This window comes from Triticum urartu, chromosome 3, assembly GCF_003073215.2.
Source record: "Triticum urartu cultivar G1812 chromosome 3, Tu2.1, whole genome shotgun sequence".
Classification (NCBI taxonomy): Eukaryota; Viridiplantae; Streptophyta; class Magnoliopsida; order Poales; family Poaceae; genus Triticum; species Triticum urartu.
Genome location: NC_053024.1, coordinates 722487983 through 722510806, shown reverse-complemented (window position 1 = coordinate 722510806; position 22824 = coordinate 722487983). Strand labels below are relative to the sequence as shown.

Here is a 22824-nt window from a genome sequence, read left to right as displayed (position 1 = left end):
GTTAGCAATGGAGCGTGATCCGATAAGGCCTCAATTCTTTCTAGTGCCCGTACCGAGGCTAAGGGATATTTATATTCCCAGTCGGTGGTAACAAGCACCCGGTCAAGTTTTTCAAAAGTTGGAACTGATCGGTTATTGGCCCAGGTATACTGGCGGCCAGACATAGTGAGCTCCCGCAAGTCTAGACTGTCAATAACAGCATTGAAGAGGAATGGCCACCTAGTATCAAACCGGTCATTGTTTTTTTCCTGCTGATATCGAAGGATATTGAAATCCCCCCCCCCCCCCGATTAGCATGGGATGGGGATTGTCTCAACAGGTATTAATAAGTTCCTTTTAAAAAGCAAACTTAAACTCCTCTTGAGCGGCGCCATATACAGCCACCAGGCTCCAAAGGAAGTTGTCGGACTTATTTCGAAGGTGGAATTTGATATGATATTCCCCCTTTGACGTGGACAAAAGTTCCAAGTAAGTGGAATGGATTCCTAGCAAGATTCCACCGGACCTCCCGGACGGGGGTAAGACGTGCCATTCATAATCGTAACCACATGAAAAGTGGTCAAGATCACGTGATGGGAAGTCACGTTTGCCCGACTCAGTGATAGCCAGAAAGTCCAACGCATGATCCTTTACACAATCAGCAATATGTTTGTGTTTAGCCAAGTCACCAAGACCTCTGCTATTCCAAAACATGCCTCTCATGATGAACCATTTTGTTGTCGTTTAGAGGCCTTTGTCCTCTTAGATGGGTGCCCTCTTTTCTTTGCTGAATTAGACTTGTTCTTTCGTACCGACGCGACCAGCTCACATAGCGTAATGTCACGTACAGTATCATCCAAGTCTACCTCAGTTGTCTCTTTAACTAGATGGGAGAGAAGCTTGCCTTCATGATTGGCATCAGCATCTTCATCCTCCTCATCTGACACAAAAGGGTCCGCAAATATCGACAACTTAGGAGCAACCGTAAGCCGGTCTAACTCCACTTGTTTAAGAGCCCTAACAGAAAAATCTACCTCTTTCTCATTACGTCCTAATGAAACTCCAAGGCTAGTAATATTTGAATGTACTTTGGATTTATCAAAAGACAAAAATGATTGACGAGAGGAGGTACCTTCAAAGTCGAGATTGCGGGCAGCCGTCTTGCGCATGGCTCTCATTAGAGAGTCCTCGTCGGTGGCTGCAGTACCATCAGTTCCGATGGAGTGGCGACCGCTGCGCCTCAGTGATGATGGAGTGAGGTTGGCAGCAGTGGCAGTTCCGGTGGCCCTGAGTGGTGGAATAGACGGGTGCGGCGATGATGAAGAAGACCGTGAGGGCTGCAAGTCAGCCTCCGGCTCGGCGAGAGCCTTGGATGCGGGCGCCCCTCCCGTCGTCAGAGGCGTATAAGAAAAAGCTCACAACTCCGCCATTGCCGACTCATGTTCAGCCCTAACAGACGGGGAGAAAATCACTCCTCGTCGGGTAGGTGACGAAGGTGTGGGCGATGGTGGCGGCGAAGCCACACCCTCAGGAGCCTCCTCAGGCGTGAGCCCCTCAAGGTAAGTCCGGTCCTGACTCCCCTCTTCGTTGTGTGGCGGTGCAGCTAGCTGAGTCGGAGTCGGCGGCGTCGTAGACTGTAGCGCCGATGTCGTCAAAACAGCAGGAGTAGTGTTCACCGGGGCTGTCATCGACGAAGGTGCTGAAGGTGTCATGGCCGAGGTGGAGACATATCCAGCGTCGAAGGGGCCCCGCGTCGATTAGAGTTAGGTGGTGTGACAGCGATGAAGAACTTATCCAGCGTCGAAGAGGCCCCCGCGAGAGGCGTGGACGAGTTCATCTTCATGGGCACCACTCCACCCGAGGTAGGATGAACGGAGGAGTCATTGGATGACGAAGTGGGTTTTGGCCTCTTACTAGGATCATTGGCTCTCCCTATATCCTCCATGCCATGTCCTTTGTCGCCCCCTGGATCATCTCCGTGCTCCCAGACACGAGGCACGGAATCAGCATCAACATGGAAATCTGATTTTTTTTCCAGGCTATACCGTAGCTCATAACCCTTCCTTTGAATAACCACGTCCGAAGAAAGAGAGTCAACTGTCCCAGCATGAACCAAATTTTAACAAGACCAACCCAGTTGTCTGCACAAGGGTAATGAATGTAAGACACCAAAAGTCCTTCCTCTGCAATGTAGAGACAAATCCACTAAGTCTTAAGTGTGTAGACCCTACGGGTTCGGGAACCATGTAGACATGACCGAGACATCTCTCCTACCAATAACCAACGGCGGGATCTGGATACCCATGTTGGCTCCCACATGTTCCACGATGATCTCATCGTATGAACCACGATGTCGGGGATTCAATCAATTCCGTATACAATTCGCTTTGTCTATCGGTATGTTACTTGCCCCAGATTCGATCGTCGGTATCCCCATACCTTGTTCAATCTCGTTACCGGCAAGTCTCTTTACTCGTTCCGTAATGCATGATCCCGTGGCTAACTCCTTAGTCACATTGAGCTTGTTATGATGATACATTACCGCATGGGCCCAGAGATACCTCTCCATCATACGGAGTAACAAATCCCAGTCTCGATTCATGCCAACCCAACAGATACTTTCGCAGACACCTGTAGTGCACTTTTATAGCCACCCAGTTACGTTGTGACGTTTGGTACACCCAAAGCATTCCTACGGTATTCGGGAATTGCACAATCTCATGGTCTAAGGAAATGCTACTTAACATTAGAAAAGCTTTAGCAAACGAACTACACGATCTTGCGATACGCTTAGGATTGGGTCTTGTCCATCACATCATTCTCCCAATGATATGATCCCGTTATCAATGACATTCAATGTCCATGGTCAGGAAACCATGATCATCTATTGATCAACGAGCTAGTGAACTAGAGGCTTACTAGGGGCATATTACGATCTATCTATTCATACATGTATTACGGTTTCCGGTTAATACAATTATAGCATGAACAATAGACAATTATCATGAACACGGAAATATAATAATAACCACTTTATTATTGCCTCTAGGGCATATTTCCAACACAACAATCTCCGAGATTGCCCCCTTGGTATAGTGGCAACGGTTCGCACGCAGATGGTCAACAGGAGACTGGTACGTGAGGCTCTAGGCATGCATGCTCGGATGAATGACGTAGTGGGTAACCTATGCACACAAGGTTTGACCCAGTTCATCGAGCTTTGGGAGATCATTTCAGAGGTGCAATTGGAGGATCATATGGAGGACCGTCCCATTTGGGCTTGGAACGAGTCGGGAGTTTACACAGCATCATCCGCTTATAAGATGCTTTGTGAGGGAGGAGTGAGATTTCACTCATTCGGAGCCATCTGAAAATGTTGGGCTCCACTAGCGTGCAAGATCTTCATGTGGTTAGCAGTTCAATACCGATTGTGGACATCGGATAAAAGGATGAGACATGGGTTGCAAGACCAAACATGAAGGTGCTTCTTATGCGACCAGGAGGAAGACACGGTGGATCATATTTTGCAGTAGTGCGTGTTCTCGCGGCAAGTGTGGTTTCGTTCCATTGCTAGAATGGGGTTGAGGATTGAGCTTTGCCCGGCAAATGATTCTAGGTTGGTGTAATGGTGGATGGAAGCTAGGAAACAAATCCACAAGCAAACTCGGAAAGGGTTCGACACGTTCGTGATGCTTATCTGCTGGACTCTTTGGAAACAGAGGAACTCGAGGGTCTTCGGATCGGGACAGAGCAAGAATGAGGGTGATACGGTGGACATGATCTTCGGCGACTTGAGGACTTGGGCCACGGCAGGTGCGTTTGGAGGACAACTAGTATCCAAGTAGTCGAGTAGCATGAGGGAGTGTAATGGAGGCTGGGTTAGGATTGACTTGTGACGCCTAACTAGCAAATTTTGTAATCTCTTATACATAATTTTCTCTCTCCTATAAAGCTAAGGTACGTCATTGGCGAACCCTCGAAAAAAGAATACCCCATATGTGGTGTATATACATGCGAGAGCCAAATGGTATTTCCAAGGACGGAAGCCTTAGTGAAAGCAATGAAGTTGATCGTGAAAGCAATGAAGTTGAGAGAAAGAGAATGAGCGGTGAGGAACAGACGCGAGAGGATTAGGTAAGCTGAGATATTTTTTAAGAAGAGAGGTGCTGGCTGCATCGTAGGATCACACCCCATCGCACGTTTCTCGTGTCACCGGCCCAAAAGCTTGAACATTTCCCATTTCTCATGGGATGTCATCGACCAGACTCTATATAAAGCCTATCCTTGTACCATTGCTAAGCTAAGAAATCAAAGCCATCTTGTTGTATTTCAATTCTTTAATTTCCAGTAAGTAAATTGTCTTGTTATCCTACAAGAATTTATCCTCTTCATCATCTATCCTCGTCAAGATCAGATTTTTGTCCATCTCTCCTCGTCAGATCCATCGTGATCCTGACAGTCGTGTGTACAGGCGCCCCGCCATGAAGTGCCCTTCCGATTCCTCGGCTGGCCGTGATCCCTGGGCTCCTCCTCCGGCTTCTGGCGGTGGCGGCTCCAGCGAGCCAGCCAAGAAGCGGCAGCGGACCTCGAGCTCGAGCCAGGCCGAGGCATCCTCGTCCTCACAGCCTCCACCGGCGCCGCCGGGGGACGCGAGAGAGGTGCCGGATCTGGTGGAGGACGCGATGTTCGAGGTGCTACGGCGGGCGGAGCCGCGGACGCTGGCCGCCGCGGCGTGCGTGAGCCGGGGCTGGCGGGTCCTCGCGCAGGACGAGCGGCTGTGGGAGGCACCGTGCGTGAGGGAGTGGACCGACCTCGGCTTCTCGGAACAGCTGCTCCGCGCCGTCGTGCTCTCTTTCGGCGGCTTCCGCCGCCTGCACGCCGTCTCCATCCAGGCCCGACGGCGGTTCGGCGTTGGCTGCGGGAACTGGCACGGCGTGCGGACGCCGGGACAGGGGAGGAGGAGGGGGGTGCCGTGGACCGACGACGAGCACAGGTGAGTATAGTGTTCTTCTGATCTCACTGCTCCATCTATGTCATGCACAAGACTAACTAGTCATATAAATTTTCTTTCTTGAATTCACCATCAATCAATAGGATTTACATCATCAGAATAATTCAACCATGGAAGAACTGCTATCTGAAACTGAATAAATTGTTCACTAGGAATTGATGAGATGGCTATGCAGTAAGAATTCATGATCCATACTGGTTGTTGAAGCTGATCATGCCTTGTTCTTTGGCCAGGTTGTTTCTCTTAGGCCTGAAGACGTACGGAAAAGGGGATTGGAGGAACATATCACGCAACTTCGTGCGGACGAGGACGCCGACGCAGGTGGCCAGCCACGCTCAGAAGTACTTTATCAGGCTCAGCTCAGGGACGGCAAGGAGGTCGAGCATCCACGACATCACCACAGTTCACCTGACCGACGACCAGCCTCCCTCGCCGTCCCAGTGATTGATGATCAACCAGTCCAGCGCACCGGCTCAGCGCGGCAACGGGGCAGTTCTCGCTGCCAGCCGACACCAAGCAGCACGGCGCGTCGAGCGCGCCCTTCAGTTCGCCGAACCGGGCTCTCGGGATGCCGAACTACGGCAGGGTTTGCAAGATCAAGGCCTGCAGTGTGGTCCTCTACAATGTCTACATGATCAGCTGGCCGCGAACCGGAGTACCGAGTACGCTGTATTGGAAGATGCAAGCGCATCAGATGTCTAGTGTAATATGGCCCTGGCTCTAGTTTCACTGCCTGTATTATTACTGAAGTAATTGATTATGGGGATTTTTCATAAGATAGCAGAGAGAGTAGGTATGCTGGTGAGTGGTGATGCTTGGTAGTAGTCCACAAGTGTTGGTGTTGATACTGAGAATGTAAGGGGAAAAGGATGTCTAGAACTTGATGCTGTAGTATCTTGAGATACACAGGGAATACTAGTGCTCAGTACTGATGATGCACATTGTCAAGTGACTTGTTTTCAATCTTCATGGATCCTGCTTTCTGGTCAGCTCATGTTATGGGAAACCTTACTCATGCAGCATCTCACACATACTTATCCACATCTATGATCTATCATTCATTCATTCAAGCTTCCGCCGTTTCCCGTCCGTATGTTTGCGAGTGTAATTTTTCCGGATAAACCAAAATGAGTTTGGAGTGAGTCATCCAGCATTTACTTGCCTTGTTCATCTGGTTAACATCTGATTAACCTTTGCATTGTTTGTGTGTACTTAAGTCCTAAAAAATAGGAAATTCTTCTCTTGTATAGATCCCTACCACCACCACTACTACTACTACCATTGATGACCATGATGCTGGACCCACCAAACAATGGAATTGGAAATGAGTCAGAGTTGCACTAGCTTTGGCATCTCATGCTTTGGCTGCCTCCCTTTCCATCAACCTTTTGCAAAATCCTTCCCTCACTCCTTTTTGGCCCTGTTCTTCTTTTTCTCATTCAGAAAAGGCATCCACAGATCCCTGTGACAACAGTGGAGAATAGCACAGAGGGCAGCACTTGGGGCACAAAATGTTTTGTTTTTTGGCCAACTTGTGTGCTGGGTGCTTGTGCTTTTCTTCCTCACCTTTTCTGCAAGTTAACCACTCACTCAGCTCAGCTCTCTGATGATGATGGTGATGATCATGATCATGATGGAGGGAAGCTTCTGGGAGGAAGCCGAGAGCCCTCAAGGCCATGGACAGGTATCCGATAAACAAGGCATATTAAAACCATTCAGCTGTGCATCAAGCGCGAGCACTCCTCGCGATGTCCACGTCGGACTAGCTGGAAGACAAAAAGAGCAAGAGGGAGGAAGTTGCCTCGAGCCCCACCCCTTCCTTATCCTTTCCTCCAAAATTTCACATCGCACGCAACCTTCTCTCGTGACGCCGCCGCCGCCTCCTCTTCTCTCCCCCGATTCTCCTCGCGACTGCTCCGAGCCCCTCCTCTTCCCTGTGTCGGCTGCTCGACGCGCCGCGCCACCGCTGCGGGAGAAGGTGAACACGAGGAGATGCAGGGTGGGTGGCCTCGCCGGGAACCACCGGCTGGCCAAGGACCGTGTGGGCTGGCACTTCCCCGCGGCGCCCTCCTTCCCTGACTTGGCCGTCGCCACTGCCCCCTTCCCTCATGTCGAGGCTGGGCGTGCACAGAGTGGGCGAGTCGATCGCGACGGAACCAGAGTCACTCGAGGCCGGGGTGCGAGATGATGTCCAGCAGGCGGAGGGGTGGCCATGGGAGGAGTAGCCCACAATGAAATCCATTTTCTCTTTGTGTGTGTGTGTTGGATTTCGATCGAGGAAGGGGATGGCGTGGGGATGAGGCGGTGGACAGAGGAAGAGAGCGATGCTGGCTGAGCGGGCGGATCTGGATCCAAGCGGCCCCTCGTGTGTTTGATCTGTTAGTTAACATTATCTTATCTCCTCTATCTCCCCTCTCTTCTCTCACTGACCCATCTGATCTCGTTTCTGCAGGTAGAGCGGCCAGAGGAGCAGGCCAACATAACACCAACGTGGTGAGCTTCCCCTCTCCACCATCTATCCCAGATCTGAACATCAACTACAATTTGTACGTTTTGGTTATGCTCTATTTCAGTTTATACAAATCTCGTTTTGGTTAAACTTCTGTCTTTGAGGTATGTGCAATCTTGATGTACCACCATGTAAAAAAACTGGAGTGTGTGCACAATTTTTCCTATGGAACTATTATGGAAACCAGATGCTTATTCTTGAAATGATTGCTCATATCAAAGAAGAGGTCTCCTTTGGCTCCATTTTGGAGTTCTTATCCAAGTTCTGTTCTAATTACTAGATGATGTTGTGTTGATGCTGTTCTTCACAGTTGATGGCAATATGACCTTGACAAGTGTAGTGGTTCGGTTTGGAGAAAGAGAGAATAAAGTATCCCTATACATCAGTACATTTGGCTACTAATGTAAGAATACAAAAAGTCGTTTCAGTAGCTTTCACAGGTTCATCAAGGAGTCGGCTGTTCAAGCTGAATCCCTCCACACCCAAATGATAAAAGCTTGTTTTTTTAATGAACAAGCTACTTTAGGAAACGTTGCTAATCCAGGCTAAGAAATGGTTCTCAGATGAGGTGTCATGTGCCAGCAGTAGTTTTTTTATGAGTCTACCCAAGTGTTAGAGTAACTATCTTGCTTTTAGTTGTGATTCTGATTATTTACATTTAAGAGCTCATTTCTTATGACTTCTTGTGTGTATCATGATAGATTGTATACAACTGATCGTAGCTCATTTTATTATTCAGAGACTTTCAACTAATTACCATATGCTAATCATTCTCTTTTCTTTTTTCTTTCCTTTCCATTTGCCAATTACATAGGTTCATTAGAAATCCAACTGTCAATGAGAATGCCATGAACCTCATTTTTGGTTCAATAAATCATTCAATTTCTTTTATTTAATTTGCATGTGGAAACGACATATGCTAATTTTCCATTTATGTTTCAACATACACATGCGCACACATTTGTGCTGATTAATTGTCCGCGAGACGATCTGCCAACATACTCACATGATACTTTTAGTGCCGTTGTCTTATTATTTCCCTTTTACTCTGCTCTCTGTTTTTCCATCTTGCTTCACTTTCGATCAATCGTCACAGCAATTGCTTCTTACCAATTATTATATTTTTTTCTCAAATGCACAGCGCAAGGAAGATGAGCTTCCAAAGTACATCATGCGCGGTATGTACATTCCTGTCCCGACGCCGTGCCCGACGCGCTGGACTGGAGGCATAGCGGCGCCGTCACCATGGTCAAGCATCAGGGCAAGTGTGGTAAGCACCATGCTTGTGAATCTATTGTTCTACACTTGACATTGCAGCGCTCATCTATATTCCCTGTTAAAATTTTATTGTTTCTGTAGTTATTTGGTTTTATTGCTAAAGCTTAGATATTGAGATGTGGTGCATAAGCACTTCAAAAGCATAGTGATCCATTAACTAGAATCCATGTTAGGGAGCAGAAGCTGACAGGTACAAGCTAACCACCCTTGCATAACGCGTCAGGTAACAATGGTGGTAGATAAATTGGTTAGCACTTGGCAATTAGCAACTTGTTTGCCTATCATACTTGGCAAAGATCATCGTGCCCACTTAGAAAAGTGGTTGAAAAAATGCCTTTGTTTAGTTTTTTCAAGCCCAATTTCCAGTTTTACTGCCTACATTTATCCAAACTATACTGGCTGTAATCACTGCTCTTCCTAATAGTACATCCACAAAGTTTTTTATCCTTGATACTAAAACTTTGATATTGAGATGTTGTTACACACTCACACAACTACTCCCTCCGTTCCTAGATCTATTTTGGAACGGAGGGAGTACATAAAAGCATAGTCGTACTTAGATATGTATGACCAAGGCATTTTTTACGGCAAATAATTCTAATAAATAGAATCCATGCAAGCGAGATGAAGCTGGTACAAACAAGCTAATCTCCCCATTACATAACTTGTTAGGAATTAGAGGCATTTAGCAACATGTTTGCCTGCAGTACTAAAAAATCAAGCCCAGCTAGAGAAGATGTTGAAAAAATGTCTCTGTTTAGTTTTTCGCAGGCCCACTTTGCAGTTTTACTGACTACATTCCTTCAAGCTATGCTGGTTTTTACTCCTTCAGCTCTTCCTAATAGTAGATCCATGAACTTTGTTATCCTTAAAATGTGAAATATATCAAGGAAGTGCCTGCTCCAATACTGACTGCTTGGAAAATTAGATAAATAAATTAGAGCTAGAGAGTTATGCTCTAATTCCTTGTGTGATTCGTAGGTGATATTGCTTTTTAAGACGTCCCGCACAAGAGAATTCTTCTAACCATTTTTGTTAGCTTTTGCGGTTGGCCATGGAAATAGACATGTGCTGCTTTATTATGTAGACCAGTTATGTATTACGCCTTAAATAAGAATCTTATAAAAAATTGTTATGCTTGCAGCAATCTAGAATTCTAGGTTTGGGATCATTTTAGGTTGTGCAGTTTAGAGATGCTACGTAAGAACTGTGTGAGCACTCATGTTTTACAAATTAGGATCACAACAGTGACACTGAAGAAGTGAAGATGCAAGTATCTATTTACGTGAAGTCACTCCTTTGTACTTGTATTGTTTCGTTCTACTCAAGTGCCTTGATACAAGATACTTAAAGTATTTTTCGATTTTACCTCATTCCTTATTACTAACCCACAACCGTACTTCTGGTTAATGTGGTCTGGACTGTCATTCAGGTGCCATGGAAGGACTAAACAAGATCACGACAGGCTCTCTTCTCAGCCTTCCTGAGTAGAAACTAATCGGTTGTGACAGATCCCACAATGCTGGTTGTGGCGGGTAGGCTCATGAACTATGCTTATAAGTTTGTGATTAATAATGATGGGAGTGACACGAAGGATGACTACCCGTTTGGTGAATCAGATGAAACATGCAACAAAAACAAAGTAAGATGGAGGTGTAGTTGTGTAGAACAAAAATAAAAACTACCTTGAGCATGTTTTAGGCACATGATCTATCATATTCATGCAATTTGTCTCGTTTCACAGCTGAAAAAGCATGTGGTAACAATTGATGGCTACTGAAGCGACGCCCTGGCGGTGATGCCTTCAAGGTGCCGTGGAAGTGAGGTCAGGGCATGGGGATCCGGGCAAGTGCGCCAAGGAGACCGACGCGTCTTACCCGCTCATGACCCAAGCAGTGATTTTCCATTGCCTCTAGATGTATCATGGACCGTCGCCAGCCTTTGGTTTTAGACGTGAACGTGCATGTAGCAGTACTTCATATTGCTATATTTTGATTCTGACGAAATAACATCACGTGGTACAATCAAGAAAGTGGAAGGGGCGCATCCTATCTAGCACCGCCCCAGCTTCCTCTCAGGCGGCGCACCTGGATGCGCCCCAACCACTAGTCTGTTAGCAAAGAGAGCGGTTTTGTATAGCTGGAGCTCCACGGTACCCTCTATCAGGGCCGCACAATAAAGAATTATTTTCCTCGAGATACGTTCACATGTTTAAGATGAGCAGCTCTGCCACTGGAATCAAAGCCTAATACTCTGCAGGGGACTGAAAAAGATTCGAATTTGATGGGCCTAGTAGGCTACTGGACAAGACATGGAGGGCCAAGACTCAGGAAAAACAAAAGGACAGGACAAGACCGGACGACTCCTCTGTACAAGTACGACGCGTGTAATCTCGTTCCTTCCATCGGGCAACATTTTTTTACTTTTTCTGCCAAAAAAAACATTTTTTTTACTTTTGCATCCTCTTTCTCCTCTTTCGTATCTGCTTGTACCACCATGGATCTGCAGAGCAGCGAGCTCGCTTCTTTCAACATGAAAAGAGGTGAAGACACCAAGGAGGCAGAGGAGCCCGTAATGGTGATAGGGGCAGCTGCCGAACAGACTTCAACTGTGGCGCCTCCGGATCCATCCGCAATGACATCCGTCTCCATCTTCCTGGATCAGAGGTATCTTATAATCTGGCATCCTCTTTTTTCTTCCTTCCCATCTCCTCGTATACACCATGGATCTGAAACTCAGCAACCTAGCTTCTTTCAACAGTGAAATAGGTGGAAACAACGATGCCAGACTGTTCCTCAGCTACTGTCTATGGCACAAGGTTGCATAGGCCTCTCACACTCTCTCCCAGACTGTTCCTCTGACAACCGGTGCATGCCACTCTTTTCTCTTCCTTTTTCTTTCTCTATCGACCCGTGCATGCAATTCTCTCTCTCTTAATTTTGTAAAAAAACTTTGAACAACGGCACTCTCTCTCTTTAAAACTTGCATGCAGCAGACTCTCTCTTTACTTGAGCTCTGGCAAACCCACGTGACTACAGTACTGCATGCAAGCGGCAGCGAGAGGACTGGTGTCACTAGCCTTTTCGGACGAAGGGACTGTTTGGTTCTAGGCCTAGCATTGTCATATTTTACCACACATTTTTGCCAACCTTGCCTAAGGTAAATTCATCAAAATGAGAGTCACAAGTTGGCAAGCCTAAGGGAATCTTGCCATACTTTTTGTGTGTATGCCATGTGGGGCTCAAGTACGGCTTGGCTAAGGTGTGGCTTGAATCAAATACTCACCTAAGTTTGCCAAACTTGCCTAACCTTAGATGTGACAACCTTTGGCAAAGTTAGTCACAAACCAAACAGCCTCTAATCACTCTGTGGCTACACGGATACTACTATTGATGCTGGCACTAGCACATATCTCAATATCATGGTCAACGGTACAGATAAGGGGCACCGTGTAGGACGAGCTACAAAGAAATTTTGCGGTTAGCAAATGCTACTTCCCTCCATTTGGTGTCATCAACAAGCTTGGCACGGCGTGGCATCTCTCTGTGAAAAACAAAGGGCCAGTCCATATGATCACTATGTGCATGCTCGACCTACCAGTCCTCCAAATTGTGAATATAAACGACTTGGAAGAGGATTATACTAGTTCCATGCACGGAACAAACTGAACTGCATCCTTCAAAAAATGAAAAAAATAAAGAAAATCATATGCTCATATGCACTCAAGGGATCGATTCCTCACCTGCAAGATGTGGAGGCCCCACTTAGAGTATGCTGCGAGGAGAGAACTATAACTCGACTGAACCAGGTGGAGCAGGAACAAAGGAAAGGGCAACTAAAGTCCAATATGTATCGCCAATGATGAACATGCAATTGACTTCAACTAACAAGGTTATGATGTTGGCCTCTTGGGAAAAAAATTATATGCTTACGTTCGCACAAAGAATGGGTTTATACCTTGACTAATGGCCCTTCAGCTAATAAGAATAGTTCAACAGTCAGCCTAGACAGCTCCAGGCCCTTTAGCTCTGCGTGGATTATATAATCTTCTGACATTAAGGGGCCTCCAACTTCACCAAATCCGCATTCCAAATGTTGAGGTTCAAATCCGGAGTTCGGCCATCTGTTTGACAGCCAATTCCATGGAGGAAATATTTGTATGTATTATGTATTACACCCTCGGTCCCAAAATAAGTTTGGCTTATTTTGAGACGGATGGAGTAACTTTTTATTAAAAAAAATCCAAGAATGTAATCATAAAACATGATATTTCAGAAGCATGACTTTGACGGTCCGGTTCGCGACAGTCAACGCGGCCACCCGTCTCCATCTACCACCACGAACGCACGCAGAATCAAGATTGGGAGGCTAATCACCACAAACGATTTTTTTTATCGAATTGAGGAACTCTTGGCTACCGATTTTTCATTGAAAGGAAAACACAAGGTTTCCAGTGTTCACCCTCGCACAAGCTTCAGGGTAACAAAGCAGCAAGATTGATTGTCCATCTGACGAGCCAACTGCTCGGGCGGGCGGAAGTCCCCGGTCGACACCACAAGGCAGCCCTCCGCACCGTCGAGCTTGGCCACTTCCACGCCATGCTTCTCTACGACGCCAGCCTACCTCTTGACCTGCACAACGACGAGGAGAAGCTCGGCCCAGTCATCAGCCGCGACGAGGAGAAGCTGCAGCAGTCTCTCCTCTCGGCCGCAACCTCGCATCCTCTCGCTCTGCGGGGGATCTGGACGGGAGAGGAGGAGGCGCGGTGGATCTGGGCGGGGGAAGATGCGGCGAGCCATCGGAGAACGTCGGGGCGACGGCGGTCTGACGTCAGATTCTTGAGTTTTCCAGGAATACCCCTCGATATTCCTGCATCAACATTAATTTTCACTCTACCTTCAGAGCTCCATCGACTTGGGGCAGAAGTTCTAACATTTACTCCCTCTGTCCGAAAATACTTGTCAAAATATGTTTACATACATTCTTTTTTATCTATTTTGATGACGAATATTTACAGACGGAAGGAGTAGATCGCATTGAGCTTTAGACGGAGTCATGTCCAACTCTTCCATAAATTGATTGATAAAATAATGAGTGAACATTATACAACTAATTAAGCAGCACTCACTTTTGTCTCCACTTTGCAATAAGTGACGGACATCCTAACATGTGAGTTTTTTTTTCGTATATCCGTTTATTCAAAACGTTTTATTCCTTAAACTGTACGTCTAAATCTTGAATCGTTTTCACCGTTGGATTACTCGTGTCAAGATCATCAAAACTAGATCTCATATTGATAGGTTTTGGCGTCTTCTTTTAAAAACCGAACGAATAAACCTTGCACATTTTTCTTTTCGAAAGAGGCACGACTATGTCTCTCGTGGAAACAAATTTGCGCCGCTCGCGGAAGGGAAACCCGTGTTCTTTTCGTTTTCGAGAGCACGGCTATGCTTCTCACAAAAGCAAATCCATGCCTCTAGCAGAAGGAAAAAAATGTGTTTTTTTTCATTTTCGAGATGCAGGACTAGTGGAAGCAATTCCATGCCTCTCGCGGAAGGAAAAAATGCATTTTTTCCGTTTTCGAGAGGCACTCTCGCGGAAGAAAAACAATAAGCGTGTTTTTTCCTGTTTCTGAGAGACGCGACTCTGCCTCTAACGGAAGCAAATCTGTGCCTCTCATGAAGGGAAAAAACACGTTTTCTAGCACAAAAAGAACAACGTTTTTGTCTAAAACCTAAGAAAAACCGGGGGAAATCGAAAAGCCAAAAAACCCGGAAAAAGTCATATAAAAAGCCAAAAACGCATGCAAAAAAAAATAAAAATCCCAAATCGAAGGAAGTATCCAGCGTGTGACACGTGGCGACGGCTAGAGTGCGCTCTTAGTCCACCCCAGGTGACCCTTACGGGTTCCTAAAGGAGTACTCCTTGGATAGTTTTTTAGGGGTTAAATCAAGCTTTATTGATCATAGACCACATGATGTGGGATACAAAAAGGATCATGGGGCTCAACAAACCATATCGACTCAGATCAAAAAAATTGAAAACTTGGCTAACCTATCAGCATCACCATTAGTGGCTCTACCTTCGAATTTAAATAAACAGTTTAACAAAGAGGCTCTCTGTTTGATCTCGGAAATAATAGCACCGGAGCCACCTCGGCTTGAATATGAAATATCGTGGATAGCTTGCTTGGAATCTGACGCGATGACAATGTTCCGGAGCATTAGATCTTCAGCAAGAGCCAGACCCTCACGACAAGCAATGGTCTCGAGCGTCGCAACATCTGTTATGCCCAGTTGTTCTAATTTGTACGTGCTTTGCACGTCAACTGATTACATATAAGCATGGTACTAAATTAGTGTAAAAAACTAAAGCACACATACTATGGTAAATTTTTCATAGAAGCTTCAAATGGAGATATCCAATAGGCATTTGTGGAATCATTTTTGGGCTTCGCAAGGCCAGATAACAATTATTCCCCCAATAAACATAGTACAATGGTTTTCTTTGTATGAAACATTAGATATAATCTTTGCCCTTATATATATAAATATAGGAAAATGGGTTAGTACTCCTAGGAGTACATACTCCTACCAACGTGTCAGCTTTGAGGCTATCCCGTTTAAACTCCAACCAATATCCAATTACTTAATTAATTATTTAATTAGGTGAAAATCTCACGGAAGGGAAAAGGTGGACTTTGAAAAGTTGTTCCAGAATACTAGGGATAAACACACGTACTGTTGCACATTTGTTGCCCCGTATATTAATCTCATTATTAGGATTTTGAATCTTCTATTTGCACCATGCCGGGCAGCGGCGATTCGAAGACGGCGGCGACAAGAGAATGAAGTGTGGCACCTGCCTACGGGGAAGACGCGCATAGAACGATGCAACGAGCCTCCGTGGCCAACGCAAGCTACATGAGGGTGATGCATTGACCAGGTTATGTACGATGCTATCATGCACTCTCGTGGGTAAATTCGAGGCATGCATCCAGTATCATGTTTAATTTGTGGTCTTGTTACACATTATGAATTGATTAGTGAAATCACTAAAGGAGTTAAGGTACGCATAGATCTCGCTCTAATCTTATATGGGAGTAATTTTTTGAATGCAACAATCTATCAACGCCGTCTTACATAACTCTACTCAAATTTCTCAGGATGCAGCCGGACAGGACGGAGACGCTGGCCGGCGGCCGCGCCGCTGAGCGGCCATGGTGAGCGAGTTCAATGCATAGAGTAATCCAACCGGCTAACTTCCATAGCTTGCACTCCGGCAGTGCAGCTACCTTGCGTCGGTTTCTGCTCTCCTGCTGCCGATCTGCCACACCCCACGGTGCAAGCAAGTCCTAGGCACCGATGATGCATGCATGTACCTAGCACACGTGTTATCATGCAATGTATGCATGGGAGGAATATTTAGCAGTTTCCTTTGCACTTATACAATCAACTTTTGTTTATTATACTGTACCGGTTAACAAATGAGTACTAATTTTTCCTTTTTATGTTTAATGCAGTATCTGATCACTCATGAAAAATAATGTATATACTTCTTGATATGAAATTTAGGATCTCTCTCTCTCTCTCTCTCATTACAAAATGAAGTATATACCAACTTCATATAAGAAAGAAGTATATACTTCTGCACAAATAATGTAGTATATACTCTTTCGTAAAGATGTAGCATTCGTTTCATCAAAAATGGTGTAGTATATACTCTCCTAAAACAAACAAGTATATACGCGCAAAGAAAGCAGTACATACTGAAGGAAATATGCCCTAGAGGCAATAATAAAGTTATTATTTATTTCCTTATATCATGATAAATGTTTATTATTCATGCTAGAATTGTATTAACCGGAAACATAATACATGTGTGAATACATAGACAAACAGAGTGTCACTAGTATGCCTCTACTTGACTAGCTCGTTAATCAAAGATGGTTATGTTTCCTAACCATGAACAAAGAGTTGTTATTTGATTAACGAGGTCACATCATTAAGAGAATGATCTGATTGACATGACCCATTCCATTAGCTTAGCACCCGATCGTTTAGTATGTTGCTATTGCTTTCTTCATGACTTATACATGTTCCTATGACTATGAGATTATGCAACTCCCGTTTGCCGGAGGAACACTTTGGGTGCTACCAAACGTCACAGCGTAACTGGGTGATTATAAAGGAGCATTACAGGTGTCTCCAAAGGTAGATGTTGGGTTGGCGTATTTCGAGATTAGGATTTGTCACTCCGATTGTCGGAGAGGTATCTCTGGGCCCTCTCGGTAATGCACATCACTTAAGCCTTGCAAGCATTGCAACTAAATGAGTTAGTTGCGGGATGATGTATTACAGAACGAGTAAAGAGACTTGTCGGTAACGAGATTGAACTAGGTATTTGGAATACTGACGATCGAATCTCGGGCAAGTAACATACCGATGACAAAGGAAACGACGTATGTTGTTATGCGGTCTGACCGATAAAGATCTTCGTAGAATATGTAGGAGCCAATATGGGCATCCAGGTCCCGCTATTGGTTATTGACCGGAGGCGTGTCTCGGTCATGTCTACATCGTTCTCGAACCCGTAGGGTCCGCACGCTTAAGGTTACGATGACAGTTATATTATGAGTTTATGCATTTTGATGTACCGAAGGTTGTTCGGAGTCCCGGATGTGATCACGGACATGACGAGGAGTCTCGAAATGGTCGAGACATAAAGATTGATATATTGGAAGCCTATGTTTGGATATCGGAAGTGTTCCGGGTGAAATCGGGATTTTACCGGAGTACCGGGAAGGTTACCGGAACCCCCCGGGAGCTAAATGGGCCATGATGGGCCTTAGTGGAAAAGAGAAGAGGCAGCCCTACATGGGCTGCGCGCCTCCTCCTTCCCCTAGTCCTATTAGGACTAGGAGAGGTGGCCGGCCCCCTCTCTCTCTTTTCCCCCTCCGCGAATTCCTATTCCAACTAGGATTGGGGGGGGGGAAGCGCGCCCCTTGTGGCCGGCCAGCCTCCCCCCTTTGGTCCTTTATATACTGAGGTAGAGCACCCTAGAACACACAAGTTGATCCACGTGATCTATTCCTTAGCCGTGTGCGGTGCCCCCAGCCACCATAATCCTCGATAATACTGTAGCGGAGTTTAGGCGAAGCCCTGCTGCTGTGCATCAAGATCGTCACCACACCGTCGTGCTGACGGAACTCTTCCCCGACACTTTGCTGGATCGGAGTCCGGGGAATCGTCATCGAGCTGAACGTGTGCTCGAACTCGGAGGTGCCGTAGTTTCGGTGCTTGATCGGTTGGATCGTGAAGACGTACGACTACTTCCTCTACGTTGCGTTAACGCTTCCGCAGTCGGTCTGCGTGGGTACGTAGACAACACTCTCCCTCTCGTTGCTATGCATCACATGATCTTGCGTGTGCGTAGGAAATTTTTTGAAATTACTACGAAACCCAACACATACTCCCTTGTAAAAGGAAGTATGCACCCCATCATGAAAAATCATCAGATACTCACTATAAAAATGTAGGAAGTGCATACTCCTAAAGAGCAGCATATACTCACTAAAAAAGCACTATAATATACCCTCTCGGCATAAAACAATGTACACTTTCATAAAGAGTGAAAAAAATGCTACGTATAGTCTGACATGCATATACAAGCAAACTATGAGTACGTGCATGCATGCAAAATATACTGGACTAGAATGCTAGGTAATAGTTAAGTGAATATACTTCTGTTGCCTCAAAACTAGGATCACACACGTACGCACCTAACTTCCAAGGAATATGCACGCATGCATTTTTTATATTAATTTCTAGCATACTAATTAGGTGGGTCGTTTGGTCGTTGGTAATGGGTATACTCGTTTCATCCAACAAACCTTATCCACTAAGCATGAGAGTACATATATATATATATATATATATATTTATATTTATATATATATAACTGTGTCTACCATAGCTTGCCACAGAACTAGTTAAGTGTCCCTAAACTTTTAACAGTTCAAAAGTTATCAAAAAATATAAAATAAATATGAGAGCATCTCTCTAATGAAATAAATATGAAATAAATATATATTGTTTAGGAAGTCCTTGTGTTTATTGGACTCGTACTAAACTTTTTTTTGAGAAAAATGATGTAAAAAGAAGAAGTGTGATTAATTATAAATTTTCACCCTCTCAATCTCATGTCAGCTAAGAAAATAAAAAAGTCAAAACATACTATTTCATAGGTTATTTGCACTCTTTTTTCTCATTCTAATTATCCTAGGTACCTTACTACTTGTTTCAAGTCATAAGAAAATCAAAAAGTTCACCATGCATACAACATTGCAATGCTAGGCTCGCATGCTAGGGGCTGTTTGGATTGCGGCCCTCGGCTGCCAAACCAAAATATTGGTCATTGACCAAGCCTAGCTTCCCGTTTGGATGGGAACCAATATTTTGGTGCGCCCAGTCCACTCCAGCTTTTCTAGTTCAACTCGACGCCAAAAAGTTGGCAAGTCTGGGGCAGTTAAATCCTCCGCCAATAAATTGGCTAGCCAACGATTGGCAGGGCTCACATAGGTGAGAACCAAACAAGCCCCTAGTCTCGGGTGAAGTGGTCGATGCATGCATGTAGCCGTTGCACGCATGTAGCCAGGTACTACGAATTAAATAATTTAGAGGAGCAAATGTGTAGTCCAGCCCATAGTGGAAAGATCCAGAACATGGTCAGATGGTGGGTCACACATCGAATTCTAGAAATATCAGGCATGAGTTTGGAGCAGCCACTATTTATACGAATCCCACTGCGCCCAACCGTTAGATTGAGAGCACCAACAATCAGGATTGCTGTTCTAGATCCATCCAAAACTCGTACACTATATAGTGGTATAGATGTAACTTCCTTTCATGGAAAGTCTTCCGGCCAGCCCACCGTATGGCCCAAAGTGTTGCGAGTACCTTGATGAAATCAGCATGGGAAGGCTGAGTCATTTGAACCGCCGCTTATTATCTTGGGGGGTTTGCACCTGATGCTAAAAATTATAGATGTAGAACCCTGCTACATTTAGGGCAGACCCTGTCTAAGTGAATATTGGATAGTCCGTGTTGAAACAATATACTACTACAAAAGAAAATAAAATTTATTTCCAAAAAAATCAGAATTGTTTTACTCTATTTGTAATTATAATTTTTTTGCCCAGAATTCAACATGAATTTTTATTTCACCAAAAAAATAAAACAAAAAATAAATTCAAAATTATTTCCAAAAAATAAAAAAACTAAACGTTTTTGTAATTGTGATTTTGTTTTTTCGCCCAGAAATCAATGGGAATTTTGTTCCAAACTTTCTATATAGCTACGAAAAAGTGGAATTATTTTCAAAAATATTCAGACTATGTTGAATCTTTTTGTAATTATGATTTTCCTTTTTAATCCCAAAAGTCAATGGGAGTGTTTATTTCACCGAACTTTTTATACAACTACAAAAAAAAGTCAAATTAATTTCCAAAACAATTCATAATTTTTTACTCTTTTTGTAATTACGATATTGTTATTCGCCCAAATGTCAATGGGAGTTTTGATTTTGTTAAAAAAATCATACATCTACAAAAGAAAGTAAAAAAAATCTGAAAAAGTTTATGAATTTTTTAAGTCTTTTTATAATTACTAATATTTTTTTATATAACATGTATATACACCCGAGAGCTAAACTTGTAGTTATGAATCTCATATGAAGATTCGCTGTAAAAAGTTGAAAGCACAGATCAAGTATAAACCAGTATGATCAAAGTAACAGTTAAAATAACAGGGTGACATGATTCTAAAAATAGACACTCTCGTCATAAATAAGACATACATGCGACACATCGCATTTTATCGGATCCTACTGCCAAACACGTCAGCTAAATATTAAAGATAATGTTCAATTTTGTGTTGCTCCTGTGCAGATGTTTGTAACGCTACCTGACTACATCGTATAGTTTGTTTTAAGCTTTTTCTGTTGCTTCACATTTGTATATTCACTACTTTAGTTATGGATCATGAGACAGTTAAGAACGTTAACGATTCCAAAAACAAATGTGCCCATGAACCAAATGTTCGTGTTAATGTACATGGACATAATTTTTTAACACTAATATGATACTAAACATTTTTATTTATTTATTAGAACTCAGCTTGCCCTTCAATACATTTCTTTCATAGTACATCTTCTGATATATTACATTGACAACTTATTTTGGGGTATAACTAGTAAAATTAACAACTTGAAAGTTCTCACTTATATTAAGTCACAATTTTTCTTTTGTTGTTATATTTATCTTGACATATTTATTCTCAATCTAAGTTAAGCTGTATATTGTTGCCAAAAATAGTTGTGCAATCTAATTTGGGGTATCAAAATGAAAATGTGGCTATGGTGGATTTTTTATAATTTGAGGAAACCAATATTTTCATATTATTCTGCCAATTAATTATGACAAATTATACCTCATGATGTGTTGATCTGTTATTTAATATTTTTTGTAACGTCCATAAATATCTATGGATCTCAGGGGGGATGTTTAATGTACATGAATCTAGCGAACAACTTCGCGAAGAAATCTGTCTTTTAAAGTAGAAGACTACAAAATTTAGGTGTAACTAAAAAGATAATGCTAGAGCATATAAAGTATCAATTAGTAGTCAATTCTCAAATCCCATGTTTACATCTAGCTCGTGGGTGCTACTCAGTTCTTCAATTTTCTCCTTTTTTCGTGGGATAATTCATAGGAATCGTGAACATGTGTTTACTTTTAATAAGCGTGACAAACATAATAAATCATAGTTTGGTAAATGCAATGATGTTGTTCTACATTTAAATTTTACATTGATTGTCTCTAGAAATGACAGTGTGACCAATCAACACTTTGGTACTCGTTTCAATGATGCCACTGACTTGGAATTTCTCAACTCGCTCAACACCAACCCAATCAGATAAAAATTATGTACTCACATGTTAATTCGAAAAAACACAGACAATAACAGGCCTATGTTGGGCCGAATGTAGAACTGGGCCTCCTGTAAATTTCTATTTGTCCAGCTTTAAAGCAAAATGATTTTAATAGTTGGCCCTTAGTTAGCCCGACCGTAGTGGGCCCACTCATTTGAATGCCTACTTAATTTTTTGGGGTCTGCTCATGGTGCCACAATTATAGATGTATAACCCTAATAAGCCTAGGGCTAACCCTACCTAATGAGCATTATACACTTGCACTGTCCTCGTCGTGTCCTATGCTTCCTCCTCTTCCCTTGGCCCTTGTGTTCACCTGATGAGCACAACCGCGTAAGCCTCACAAGGTGCACCTTGAAGGTCCCCGGTGCCACTGTCAGAACCTTGTGTTGCGTCATCACCGATGACATGCATATTCGTTGTGGGAATACCGTCAGGAGATACCAAGTAGAGTAGTGGGTGTGAAACGAGAGAAAGATATATTGGATTGGCGCAGCCAATATGGCGGCCGGAGGACCTTTATATATACTGCCGCTAGGGCATATGGCAAAGCCAAGATTACATGAGTTGTTACAGGAGATAGAGATTAGTACAAATACTAACAACCTGCTAAACCATAACAACATACAGTTTAACATCCCCTCTCAATCAAAACTTCCTTCAAGAAGATTTAGATTGTATCTATTCGAGACAAACATCGACTCAGCTAATGGCTTCGTGAATATATCAGCAACTTGTTCTTTGGAAGAGATGAACCGAACATCCAGTGCCTTGGCTACAACTCTTTCTCGAACAAAGTGGAAATCTACTTCTATATGCTTAGTCCTGGCATGAAATACTGGATTAGCAGATAGGTTAGTAGTGAAGGAAATATGCCCTAGAGGCAATAATAAAGTTATTATTTATATTTCCTTATATCATGATAAATGTTTATTATTCATGCTAGAATTGTATTAACCGGCAACTTAGTACATGTGTGAATACATAGACAAACAGAGTGTCACTAGTTTGCCTCTACTTGACTAGCTCGTTGAATCAATGATGGTTATGTTTCCTA

General features: G+C 43.8%; 1 long non-coding RNA gene and 1 pseudogene across 3 annotated transcripts; both read left to right on the top strand.

Annotated features, from left to right (window-relative positions):
- Nucleotides 1-4160: 4160 nt before the first annotated feature.
- LOC125546219 lies at nt 4161-5938 on the top strand (annotated as a pseudogene).
- A 793-nt stretch (nt 5939-6731) lies between these two features.
- LOC125546220 lies at nt 6732-16285 on the top strand. Of its 3 annotated transcripts, XR_007300489.1 has the most exons (8): nt 6732-7368; nt 7443-7483; nt 8641-8769; nt 10210-10312; nt 11037-11152; nt 11286-11443; nt 11538-15722; nt 15943-16285. It is a non-coding gene; the product is annotated as an uncharacterized LOC125546220 (long non-coding RNA). The 3 variants fall into 3 exon arrangements; XR_007300490.1 differs by lacking the exon at nt 15943-16285 and having other exon boundaries at nt 6768-7368; nt 11037-11443; nt 11538-11784; XR_007300488.1 differs by lacking the exons at nt 11037-11152; nt 11286-11443; nt 11538-15722; nt 15943-16285 and adding an exon at nt 10522-10973 and having other exon boundaries at nt 6771-7368; nt 10210-10419.
- The last annotated feature ends 6539 nt before the right edge of the window (nt 16286-22824 follow it).